The sequence below is a fragment of the Peromyscus eremicus genome, chromosome 7 (genome assembly GCF_949786415.1).
Source record: "Peromyscus eremicus chromosome 7, PerEre_H2_v1, whole genome shotgun sequence".
In the NCBI taxonomy this organism is placed as follows: Eukaryota; Metazoa; Chordata; class Mammalia; order Rodentia; family Cricetidae; genus Peromyscus; species Peromyscus eremicus.
Genome location: NC_081422.1, coordinates 43,980,023 through 43,992,726, shown reverse-complemented (window position 1 = coordinate 43,992,726; position 12,704 = coordinate 43,980,023). Strand labels below are relative to the sequence as shown.

General features: G+C 44.5%; 1 long non-coding RNA gene across 1 annotated transcript; it reads right to left on the bottom strand.

Annotated features, from left to right (window-relative positions):
* Positions 1-375: 375 nt before the first annotated feature.
* Positions 376-12,696, bottom strand: LOC131914970 (uncharacterized). Its single transcript, XR_009380233.1, has 4 exons — positions 12,622-12,696; positions 10,052-10,269; positions 4,517-4,732; positions 376-652 (listed from the first exon to the last, which is right to left on the bottom strand). It is a non-coding gene; the product is annotated as an uncharacterized LOC131914970 (long non-coding RNA).
* Positions 12,697-12,704: the final 8 nt, after the last annotated feature.

The window sequence follows — 12,704 nt, the reverse complement described above, 5'->3', positions numbered from 1 at the left end:
GATGAGGTGGGTCCGAACATGGGTGGCATCCTTTCGTAGGCTGAGTGAAGAAGTCAAGCTGAGCATGCAGGCATATGTACCATTCTCTCTCTGCCCCTGACTGTGCATTAGTTGGTTCCAGTTCTGGCATTGAGTTCCGGAGATGGTGATGAACTATGGCCTGGAATCTGGGGCTAAAATAAACCCTTTCTGTGTTTTTGTCAGGGTTGCTTTTTATCACAGCCTCAGAAATGAAATCAGGATGTTCTCCAAGCTTATTCCCATCACACTCTAGTCTCCCTCACGCCCTGTGTCAGAAATGATTGAATTTCTTTGACAGAGCCCTGCTTTCTCCCCCAGTCTGGGGCCTTATATGCCCACATGCTTCTCCCCAGAACTCTCAGTTCTTTAAGAATGCCCGCATAGTTCCTGGATTCCACCCTCAGCTTTCAGTTTAAGTATCTTTCTGTCCCACAAGCCCATCCTGTTACCTGATCTAGGTTCTGCCACAACTATACAGCTGGCACCTTCCAGTCTGGTGGTCTCAGGCTGTTAAAACATTGAGATGCTTCTTTGCAGTTGTGTGCAGCTGCTGTCGCCCTGGCTATTTGCTTCCTGCCACGGGCATCTTTACACTCCAGCCCCAAGATCCCGCACTCCAGCGAGGTAGCACCTGGCCCAGAAAAGACATCCAGGTTTGTCTCCAACCCAGCGGCTGAAATCAAAGGACTGATCTAACACACCTATAACATGCCTTCTGCGCCGTCCCAAGACCCTATACTGATTCATCTCTCACTAATATGTCGCTTTCCTCCTGAGCTCCAGACTCCTCCAGGGCATGCTTTAAATCTGTCTCATTCACAGATTTGATCCAGTGCCTCTGTTCACAGCACCTGCCTCAAAGCAGGGGCTTGACAGTTGGTGGCTTCGTGAATGACCGATCAGATCCCTGCAAAATTGACATTGGAAACATCTGCCTACTGGTGAACTATTTGGAGGAGCTACCACGTGACTAAACAGCTTTATATTCCAGTCTAGTGGTCTTAAATACACAAGTGATGTTTAATTTGGGGGGAAAAATAGAAATTTTTTTAATGTTTAATTTGGGGGAAAAAATAGAAAAAAATAGAAAATTTCTCCCCCCCTCCCCCATTCCTACAATAATACCTAGAGTTGGCAGCCTCACACAAAGTGTTCAAGGTGTTCTTGGCAAGAATAGTCTACCTAGACAATCAGCCTACAATCACACAGAAGATGAACTGTTTGTCCTGATGCACTGGTGTCATTTAGTCCATTTGCATTTTCAAGTGTTCCTTCTGTATGTTTGAGAAAAATAAAGATAACCAATCATTCGGCAGAAGTGAGGAATGTGGTGGAGAACACCAGAGTCTCTAAGCAGAGGAAGATGGTCACTGCATTGAGCAGAGAATGGCCAAAGACTTCCTTCTGATCCTAGGTTCCTTCAATAGCATCCAGCCTGAGCTTCCACTTCAGCCTAGAACCCAGAACCCAAGAAGGCAAGTGCCAACAAACCAAAGTCCAAGGAGTTAACTTGATTCCAAATGGTAAAGGTCAGGATGCACAAGGAGGCTAGAGTGAGCAGGGAATGTGATGCTGAGGGACCCGAAGAACAGCATCAGCCATTTACTCAACACTTAGCCCCAAAGAAGCCACAAGCTAGTCACTCCACAAGTCAAGAGAATGTGGTATTTTTGCATACTCATTAATTCATTGTACTTTAAAAAACACCGGGAATATGTTGATATTGTGTTGGGTAATGAGGGCATAGTGATGGATCTGATGGACAGTGTCCTTGACTTGATGGAGTCTGCAGTGATCACAGGCTGCAGAGCAACCATCTCCCACTGGAATCTTGGCTGTGGTACTGCCCAGCTGTGTGCTCACAGTACTTTTCCTTCCTGAACACGTTTGCCTCATCTACAAAAGGTGGACCCCTGCTACATAGAACTGCTCCAGATGGAAAGAGGCTTGAGGCTTGTCATGGACACATCAGCACTCACATCTGTTTTACTCAATGGATTTTAGCTTTGAGCAGCCCAAGTGGATTTGGGCTGGTTAAACCAAACAAGGAGTTCATTAAGTGGATCTTGGTGGATGACATGCTTGTGGGAGAGAACTTCCCCCTACCTGGAAAATCCTTAGCATCACCTTTCCAAAAGCACAGGCTTGTGATAATGCTTCCAACCATCTGTTCTTCCCAGCACCGCCCCCAGCCCCAGCACCAACCCCCAACCCCTGCCCCGCCCCCCAGCTCCAACTGTACTCCCAGGCCCACCTGCACCCTTATCCCCCAGCAAAGCCACCTTTGGATCAAGAATTTGATCTTCCAACTATAAACAACCAATGGTGTGTCCACTGGTGTCTCTCACTGAAGCTAGACAATAAAGACACACCCAATCTCTTTTCAGTGCTACAAACTGAAGATTTGCCAAAAATCTGCAACCCTGGCACATCACTGAAGTCCTTTGTAGGCAGTGATCTACCAGTGAGGGCCCCTACAATAATCTACCAGTGGGGGCCCCTATGCCCAAGATACAGCCAGCCCCAGCCAGGCAAGGAAGCGCAAAGAGGCTAAGACTCCCTAGGGAAATCAACAACAACCATTTTCAGAGCTGGGACCTGACCAGGAAGCACACAGAATGGACTAAGACTGTCATCTAGTGGCTATCTTAAGAATCACAGGAATAAGAAGCCTGGTGGGTAATTTTGGCACACACTGGAGAAGCCATGGCCTCACAAAAGGCCTGAAAATCAGGGTTCCTCTTGTGCCTTTCTCCTTGCCTCCCCTTCCTGCCTGCCTCCTCCTTGACTAAGCTGGGGACGTTTATGATTCCAAAAGAGGTAATGCTATCCGGTGCTCATTTAGTCCCGTACAGTATAGCGCACATTTGCATGAAATTAGAATGCATTATTATTACAGTAATTCTTAATGAGGGCACCTGATACTTCAAAACATCATTGCAGTTTCCACAACAAGTCTGTAGTGGACAAATTCATCTACCTAGATGATGTGTATTTCTCCTCCCTCCTTGCCTCCCTCTCCCCCCTCCTCACTTCTTCCTCCTTTCTCCCCCCTCTTTCACTTTTCCTCTCACTTCCTCCCTTTGGCTTCACCTCTCCCTCCTCCTCTCCCTGTCTTTCTTACTCTGATTCTCTTTGGTTTTGTTTTGACTCAGGGTGGCCTTGAACTCACGACTCAGCTTGGGTTGCCCTCAAATTCAGCATCTTCCTGCCTCGCCTCTCCTCTCGATCTCTGGAACTGTGAGTGTGCACCACCACACCTTTCCTGGCTCCTTTCTGTTTCTTCTCCTAGTAGCATTTTTATTTTTCTTTGGGAATGCTCCTTCCACTCTTAGGTTTGTGGAGCAAGGTTAATTTACTTTATGTATATGAGTGTTTCCCTGATTGCATGGATGTGTACCATGTGCATGCAGTGCCTAAGGAGGCCAGAAAAGGATGCTGGATCCTCTGGAGGTGGAGTTATAGGAAGTTGTGAGCCACCATGTAGGTTCTGGGAACCGAATCCAGGTTTTCTGCAAAAGCAGTGACTTCTAATATAAAAGAAACTGTTTCAACCCGTAGGAAGAGAAGTCTTGGGTTTCCACATGCTAAAAACAGGAAGCAGGAAGCAGGGTGAGTCCATCTCAGCCTTGCATGCCAGGGATCTGCCAGGCCTGAGAAATAGCTGTGCTTCAATCTCTGGAACCAATCTCTGCACTTCTTTTCACTAAAGTCAGTGTGCATGGGAAGACTTACTTAAAACCCAAAAACTCCATGAGTCCCTCCCTAATAAATGACATTAGGATGGGGAGGTAGGGTGCTGCAACCGATAAACACAAAATTATCAAGGTCAAGGTCAAGGGAGGCGCACATTCTGTACTGTGCTCTGTTCCCTGCATGCTGTGGACCGAATGCTTTCTCTTCTGAAGGTTCATGGGTTGAGAACCTAGTTCCCAATGCTATACATTTGGAGTTGAGTCATTTGGCTAGTAAATCAGTCACGGGAGTGAGCCAGGAGCCTTTCCTCACTCCTACTGCCATGTGAGGATACAGGAGAAGATGGCTGTCTACGGAGCAGGACGTGATTCCTCACAAGTCACCATCTTCTTTGGCCTTTGTGGTAGACTTTCAGCCTCCAGAATAAAAAATTAAAAATTAAAAAAAACAAACAGGATTCTTTATAAACCATCCAATTTATATTCACTTGCAATAACAATGTGAACTAAGACACTATTCTAAGAGCTATAAACACAGCAGAGAGCCCCAAATTGGTGTGACCATGATCTCTTGACCTAACTTTCTTCTGGGGCTGCCACAGGAGACAGTTTGGAACACAGAAACTATGTTGAGGATTAGAAGCAGGGATATAACAAATTCCAACCCTGAGGCTCCTTATATTGGATGATCAGAAGACAGGCCAATGGAAAGACATGTTATGGGTTCGGTTCTCAGGGGAACATTATCCAAAATCCCTGTTCTTCCCCTCTGACCACAGGGCCTTGTTTTGCTCACCTACCATTTCCTACATCTCTTCCCTCTTTCCCATTGTGTTGAGCATGTGCAAATCTCTTCTGGAGAATTCATTCCATAACATTCTAAAGGCATCTCTTCCAGGATTGCACAGAAGGCTATAGTCTCCTCAGGGCCATCATTTTCAGATCTTCTCATCACTATCTCCACACAGCAGCCCAGCCTCCGGTGCTACCTCGTAGCCAATTAATATGATTGATGGCTGAGTGGATAAGTCAAAATTGGGAGGAGATGTTAGCCTAGGACAAGAAAACTGGCCGTTTCCTTTTCCCCTTAAACTTTCATTTTGGAACAGACTTACAGAAGTTTCAATGATGGAGCAGAGTTTCCGCAAACCTAGCAGACCACACAGGCCCTTCTAATGCTCACATAAACCAGGGAAGGGTGGTGAAAAGTGAAACGCTGTGTTGCTGAGATATGAGTACTATAAACTCTAGGTTTTATGAGATGGTCACCAGCTTTTCCACCAATGTGTCAGGATGGAATCCAGAGTATGATATCCCTCAGGTCTCCTTGGTCTTTTGGTGTGTGGAAGTTTCTCTCTCTCTCTCTCTCTTTTTTTTCTTTCTTGATTTTCATGAATTTGGCACCTGTGAAGATATTGGTCAGGTGTCTATAGAATGTTTTTGCTTCTGGTTTTCTCCTTTGTTTCCTTATACTTGGACAAGGGTCACAGATTCTAGAGAGGAATACACTAGAGGTGATGATGTGCCTTTCTCACAGCACCATGTCAGGGCGATAACAATATGACTTACTGAGGCGTTGTTGACCTTGGTCCCTTGCAAGCATGGTTCAGCCAAGTATCTTCATTATAAAGTGCTGTGGAATGAGCCTTTTGTACACTGTGAAGATTTGTCACTGTGATTGGTTTAATAAAGAAGCTGACTGGCCAATAGCTGAACAGGGTAAAGTTAGGCGGGAAAACCAAACTAAGAATGATGAGAAAAAGAAGGGCAGAGTCAGAGGAGATACAAGGTGGGCATGCTTTACTGAGAAAAACTACTGAGCCACATGGCAAAGCATAGATCAGAAATATGGGTTAATTTAAATGTAAGAGTTAGCTAGTAACGAGCCTGAGCTATTGGCTGAACACATAATTAATATTAAGAGTCTGAGAGGTTATTTGGAAGCAGGCAATCCCAATGAAAAACTCTGCCTACAATGAAGTCAATGATCACCTTCCTATCCTTTTTTTGTAACAGAATCACTCTTGGGCCAATAAACTCCCAAGAGGAAGGGTATCAGGCTTTACACTCAGAGTGAGCAGTGGACACATTTATTCTACAGAATTCCCCTGTAAAGAGAAGAAAGTATCCTAAACTGTTTTTCTGCTTTAACCCACTGGAAGTCATGTGATGTATATGGACCTCTTCTTGGAAATGTGTTTTTTTTAATTTGATATATACATTTAAAAATAAAATGTCTGGAATTAAATAGGGAAATATTCACATTGATTTGCAATTATTAAATATTTTAAAAAAGGAACTTGCCACATGGTAACACATAGATTTCCCTATTAGCACATTAATGTGCAAGTTCTAACAGCTTGCCGAATGACTACTGTGATGTCAAACAAACTAGTGTGATGTTAAGCTGCTGAGCTTAAGTGATGTCATGGCTGTGAAGTGGGCTGTTACCTACAGTAACCATAAAATAAGTGCTATCCTTCAATGGTATGCTTATTAAAAAATTAAATAGTAGTTATATTGTTAAGAAAATGAAAATTTGGACTATTTTATCATCTATAATTATAATCAAGCTCAGAGACCCTCAACTGTATCCACCAACTCTCAGACCCTAGGTTAAGAAACCCTGGCTTAAAGGCTCCCAGATGGCACAGATGGTTCAGGACTGTACAAAGAGAAAGGAAGTGCCATGTGAGAACATGCTGTTCTCTGTTGTGTTTCTAGAAGGATCTAGAAAACCCCCAGTGTTTGGAGAAGCAGACAGCTTCAGTGTAAATGCAAAACCCACCCAGAACAATCCACTTGTCCTGTGTGCACTCTTCAGAACAGTCATCATCTTTTATATGTAAAAATATATATATATTAAAACTCAGTGCTAGTGAGGACCGGACATCCTCATGTGGTACCAGTTAGAATGCCAACTGCACAGATGTTTATGAATCACTGAGGAGCAACTTGGAAATATTAACAACCAAGGATACTAAAAAAAACTTCTACTCTGAGATGCTGCTGTTGCAAAAAGGTAAAGGGATCTGAAGACCTAAGATGGTGAGAGGCTGAGCGACGTGAATAAGTGTAATTATTATGCACAGAAGAAGGACTGCTTCATTGTGCTAATGAGCAGGAGTGTGTGGCACTACACAGCAAATTGGTTTAAACATATGAGGATAATGAATAATAATAATGAAAACAATGTGGTTAGAGAACACACACTTTGAAGAGGCAAGCTACATAAGCATCCCTCAGGGCCTCTGCTGTTGGCTGTTGAGAGGACAGGAAACCATCTCCTGAGATCATTGTGTAGCATCATGAGAAACATTTTAAGCCCCTAGTAAGGGGTCCTCAGAATGTGGTAGCAGTTGGAGTGATGATGACATTACACTGGCTAAGTAACCTAAGGCCACATGTTAGCATGGTGACAGTGTTGCAGAAATTCACAAACAAAAGACTGGAGAGGAATCTAACCACTGGTGCTTGGGACAAAGTTTCTGCCATGTGCTTCTAACATAGTATCAAACTGTAGATACAAAGACAAGAGTTGCTGCTCACTAGCAATACCTGTCTCCAGTCTTCCACAGCAACTGAAATGGGACCTGCATCAGGACAATGTGTGACTATGGAGTCTTGTGATTCTCTGTGTACCGTTGTCCCGCACACTTTGATGGCAGAGAAAACCCCAGTGGACAAAGTTGATATGTCTTATTTATTTGGCGAGAGCAGTCACCAGCAGATGAATGACCTAGTATCTCAAAGAAGCAGGTAATCAATGTTAAACTCAGCATCCTCAGCTGTTGGCATTAATACACTATCCAGAGAAGCAGTCTCAGCAAAGCAGATGTAGAAAGAGCTTGCCAAGTATGTGCACACAGTAGGTGCTTAGTTAGCATTAAATACATGCAAAAATAGACAACACCTGAGCACTTACAGCCTTTCTCTGCCTTGGCACCGGCTAATCACAGCCACTCAGTCCACAAGATGGCAGTGCTAGTCCACAACATGCAGAAGGGAGTGTTCGCATCTGGCACGGGAGTTCCCATTTCCCTTCCTTTTCTAGCAGAGAAATCTCATGAGCCACAGAAAAGTCTCTAAAGAAAGACATTGGTGGGATCGCCTTACTTTCTTAATGGACTCAGGGGCATGTCCCTTTGGAGAGGAAGTTAGACCTGTCTGTGACAAGTGTGGCCAAGACTTCTTTACATACTGGGAAGCAAACCTAAGCTTAGATGGAAACTCCCAGGGTGGCTGCTGACTGCAAAAGTTTGAAACCAGTACTGTCTGCCACAAAGGTGTTCATGGGAGGAAGGCATTGAAGTGGGGTGTTTTTGAGGACACAGACCATGGCTTAGGTCTTGCTTAGCCCCTGACTAGCTTCAGATTCTTGTGACTGTGCTCTTGACTTGAGAAATGGCGATTAATGGAACATTTAAATTAAGTCATATTTGTGCCTGGCACACAGCTACTCAGCAAGTGTTTCTCGGGACTGCTGTTGTGGTCATGGCTAATATTTTCCATGCCATTACTTCAGCACAGAAATTTCAAGGGAGAATCTTGTCCCCTGCAGACACATAGACTTGGGGCCCTGAAATTACTCCTTCCTCCACAGCAGAGGGTTGGAATGGAAAGGGTGGATGTGAGTCCGAGGGGCAGGAATTTTTAACTCCTTATTGTTTTCTCTCCTTGTAAGGACACATGTTTAAGAGAAAGAAATGAAGCACAACTTTGTAATTCTCCTTGGGGATGCAAAAGACCCCAACAAACCCTTATTACCTTTCCTCTCTAAACCTTGAAGCCAAAATTAGCAAGTTAACTGCCTCCCACAGCTGACAGTTTTTCTTACAGGTGTCTTATAGTTGGGCTCTTGGATTCTGGTGAACTTGTTTACACCATTTGGTCTCAGCAGGCAAAGGTAGTTTGTTTCATTCTACATGTGGCTGGGGATTTTTTTTTTCAATCTTTTTTAAGCTTGTAAAATGTAACTGATGAGAAAAATCAAGGAACTAGGGTTGTTTACATGGTGGGGAGTGAGCTGAGAAAAAGGGAGCAGCAATGGCTTCTATTAATCTCTCAGTCCCAGATTTATGATACAGTGGAAGGTGACCAAATGTTCCTCCATTTTTATTGAAGACATAAACAACAAAACCAAGGTCCCACACACGGGACTTAGGTTTGTTGAAAAGTAAAGTCATTCTTGAAATATAGCTCAGTAATGCTTTCAAAAAGTCTCTACCCATGTTAACAGCTGCAAATACACACAGACATTGCCCCTGAAAATCTAACAACAGTGACCCTGATCTACATAGACTCACCCACAGGGTCCCTGGATTTGGGCAGAGTATCGAATAAAGAGCAGGCAGGCTGGATGGTGGAGTCAGGCAAGATGGGCTTGTCATATGTCATGCTGAGCTGAGAAACTCACCCCAAATGTTGATGCATTATCAGCCAGGTCTCTTGCTCACTCATTCATTATATGCTCCCATCAAAGGCAGACTGCTGTCTGAGTGCCTTTAATTCTCACTCAGGAACTCAAAACTCCATTGGCTAGTTGCTGAGACATTTTAAAGTAACCAATCTGAGGTGGGTTTGGTGGCGCACACCTGCAATCCTAACCCCAGAAGCAAAAGGACTGCCTTGAGCTCCAGGACAACCTGAGCCACATAGTGAGTTTCAGGCCACCTGAGGCCACAGAACAAGATGGCATCTTTAAAAACAACAAACATACAAGTTCAAAACAAAAGAAGAAACAAACAAAAAGAACCAACGGTCTATAAAATGTAAGATTCATACCCCACACACACACCCCACACACACCCCTACACACACCCCACACACACACACACACACACACCCGCTTCCCGCCCAAAGGAGCTTGTGACTATGACACTATAACCCTTGTTCTTCAGGACAGGTGACCCTGGGAAGCCTGCTGCAAACAAACTGTCAACGCTCATTCTTTTTCCATCTGGAGTAACATACTTGAGAGTTCCTGTGGGCGCATTTGCTCATTTAGCTCCAACCAAGCTCCAGGTGCTGGAAGCACAGAGAGGGACGCAGCCACGCCTCCAATCCTAAGGAACTTAGTCTAGTACTACAGTGGGCTTACAGGACTTCGGCTTGGAGGGCTGCGCTCCACAGCATCAGGAATGGAAGTTGTCAGATGGAAAGGCCTTCGGAAGGAGCCACCAGCCAAGCCCACTGGCCACTTGCCCAGAAACTCCCATCACCTCTCACCAGAGCTCTCCCGCCTTGCCCCTTCCTAGCACCATGCTCTGTCTGTGGATTCCGGCCTTGACAATTCTACCTCACCCACAAGTTGGAGCTCATGACTCACCACTTACCTTAGAGTTTTCTTTTTTTCATACATGTCACACTATTTCCTGCCTCTAGACATCCTTCTACCTGAAATCTCTGCACTTGCCCAGCGTCCACAGTAATTAAACTGCTCTTCCTGCAGAGCCCTGCAGAACAGCATCGCCTTTCCCTTCCTGAGGCATGGGATCCTGCTGTCCTGGGAGCTGGTCACTGAGAACATTTCCAACAATGTCTGTGGCTGTTTCTGTGGTAGAGAAACAAGAGGGCATTATCAGTGAACAAAATGAAGCATGAGACATTCTGTAAAAAGGTTAGTGTTCTGGGTGGACACTGGATTGTGACTTCAAGTAAGAAAACAAGGTAACTTCTCACTCTAAGGAAAATCACATTCTTTAGCTTGTCTCAAGGTTTGTTTTCCCCTTGTGCTGTTATAAAACACCCTGACAGAAGAGACTCAGGGAAGGAATTATCTAGCTCACAGTCCAAGGTACAAGGTGGGAAAGGTAAGGTAAGAGGAGCTAGAAGCAGCTGGTCACATCCTATCTGCAGTCAAAATAAAAGTGCAATGATAGCATGCATGCTGGTACTCAGCTTGCTTTTTCCATTTTAAGAAGTCCAGGATCCTAAGCTTAGGGAATGATGCCACCCAAAGTAAGCAGGTCTTCCCACCTTAATTAACACAATTAAGATCACCCTCCAGATGTGCTCTAATGTTTAGAGTCCATGGGAGAGATGTATGTCAAAGTCATTGGGTGTTCTGAAAGTGCCAGCATTTCTCTTATGCAGGCATAGCAACATTTAGTTTATTTGAACTTATTTAAAAACAAAATGATATAGCCATTAGTAGAACATTAGCTCGATGGATGAATAGTGCCTTCCACATCAGTTCACACTAGATTTAACCGGGAGTAACAGACAATGTGTCAGGGCAATCTCATCCCCAGCCCTGGAACAGGCTTCGTGAAGGTGCCTGTGCTCTCACTCTGGGCACTGATGAACCTTCAGCAGAACCAGCTTTCCTACTTCCTGTGGACCCTCTCAGAACCCTGCCCACTTCTATCCCATTTCCATTCCTTGGTGTCAGCCTCCAATACCTAGAAACACTTTCTAGCTGGGATCCCTAGTGGCCACACCAGTCCTGGACTCAGGTCACTGTCTCACTCAACCATGATCAGAGAAGCTTCCTCCTGTATCAGATGGGAACATATACCGAGACCCACAGCTAGAAAATGTGCAGAGTGAGAAACCTTGAACTCTCAGTCCTAAACAGGATGTCTTCATCAGACTTCTCCCTCAGGGGTCAGGGAGCTATGAGGAAGAAAAAGAGGAAAGATTTTAAGAACCAGAGGAGATGAAAGACAGAAAGGAAACAGCATCTTCCACATACAATGGGGCTTGATTCACCAATGAACACTCAGAGACTTTGGCAGCATGCACAGGTCCTGTACAGGTCCAAGCCAGATGAGGTCCCAGCGGAAGATGAGAGACAGAAGTGGACATGAGCTTCTAACCTTAACCAAGAAGCTATTTCACACACAAAAAAAGAAAAAAATTAGTTTTCTCCAACTGTGTTTCACTGGGGGTGAAAATCGTACTTAAAAGCAGGTACCATGCCCAGCAGTAGTTGGTCAACACAAAACAAGCTCAATGGTATTTTTGGAAGAATTTTTTTGGTCTCATATTGCTTTGTTTAGGCATTTAGGCTTGTATATTACAATTTTCAATTTTGTGTTTTATGGTGTGTGTGTGTGTGTGTATGTGTGTGTATGCACGTGTATGTTTCTCGTGCTTTTCCTTTCTTAAGGTTATTTTGTTTTATTCTAGTTTGTTAGTTTTTGTTTGCCTGTTGAAAGAGAGAAAGCATGAAATTGGGTGAGGCCGTGGGGAAGATCAGGAAGGAGATGAGGGAAGGGAAACTATGATCAAAATATACTGTATAAAAATTCATTTTCGATTTTTTTTAAATCGAAAAGAGGCGATATCTCTGCCTCTTTGTGCTGTTCTCCATTGGCAAGTACTCCTGCTAAACTGCCTCTGCACCCCATGCCCATGGAGACTTCAAATTACTATTCTATTATCTGAGGCTTTGGGTGGTAGAATCTTGCAATCCATGTAGGAAGCATCTGGCTCTGCCTAGACCTCTCCTGCCCTCCAGGTAAATGCTACCGCTGGGGACTCCTCAGTTCCTGTCAGGCATTAGGTAAAACTACCCAGTGATAACTCGGGGGAGGGGGGGGGGGTGATGTCTCTTTAAAGGTGTGTGCTATGTATTTTGAATGTGAATGAATGTGTCCCAAGCTCACTCTGCCCTAAATCCTACTAGGGTTTTTTGCATACTACTTACTCCTGAAGTTAGGATCCAGGCCTCTTAACCATAATAACCTAATGAGAAAGTGCCGTTTTTCCACTTTGTATGTGAGAAAAAAAATGAGAAGCAAAGAGAGTACGCTACTGCCTTGGAGACCACACGTTGGTCATTAAACAAAACCGGACTCACACCGAAGTGCGCTGAATGGATACTTTGACTTTGTAGGTTAACGATATGAAACTAATTGGGACCGAGACCTCTCGCTCCTCAAAAACAAAATGACGTTACCAGCCTTGCTTTAGAGACCAGCCTTAGCGGCTTGGGTCTCTGGCTCCGGGCGGGACATCCCAGTTTCCAACTGGGCCGCGCGT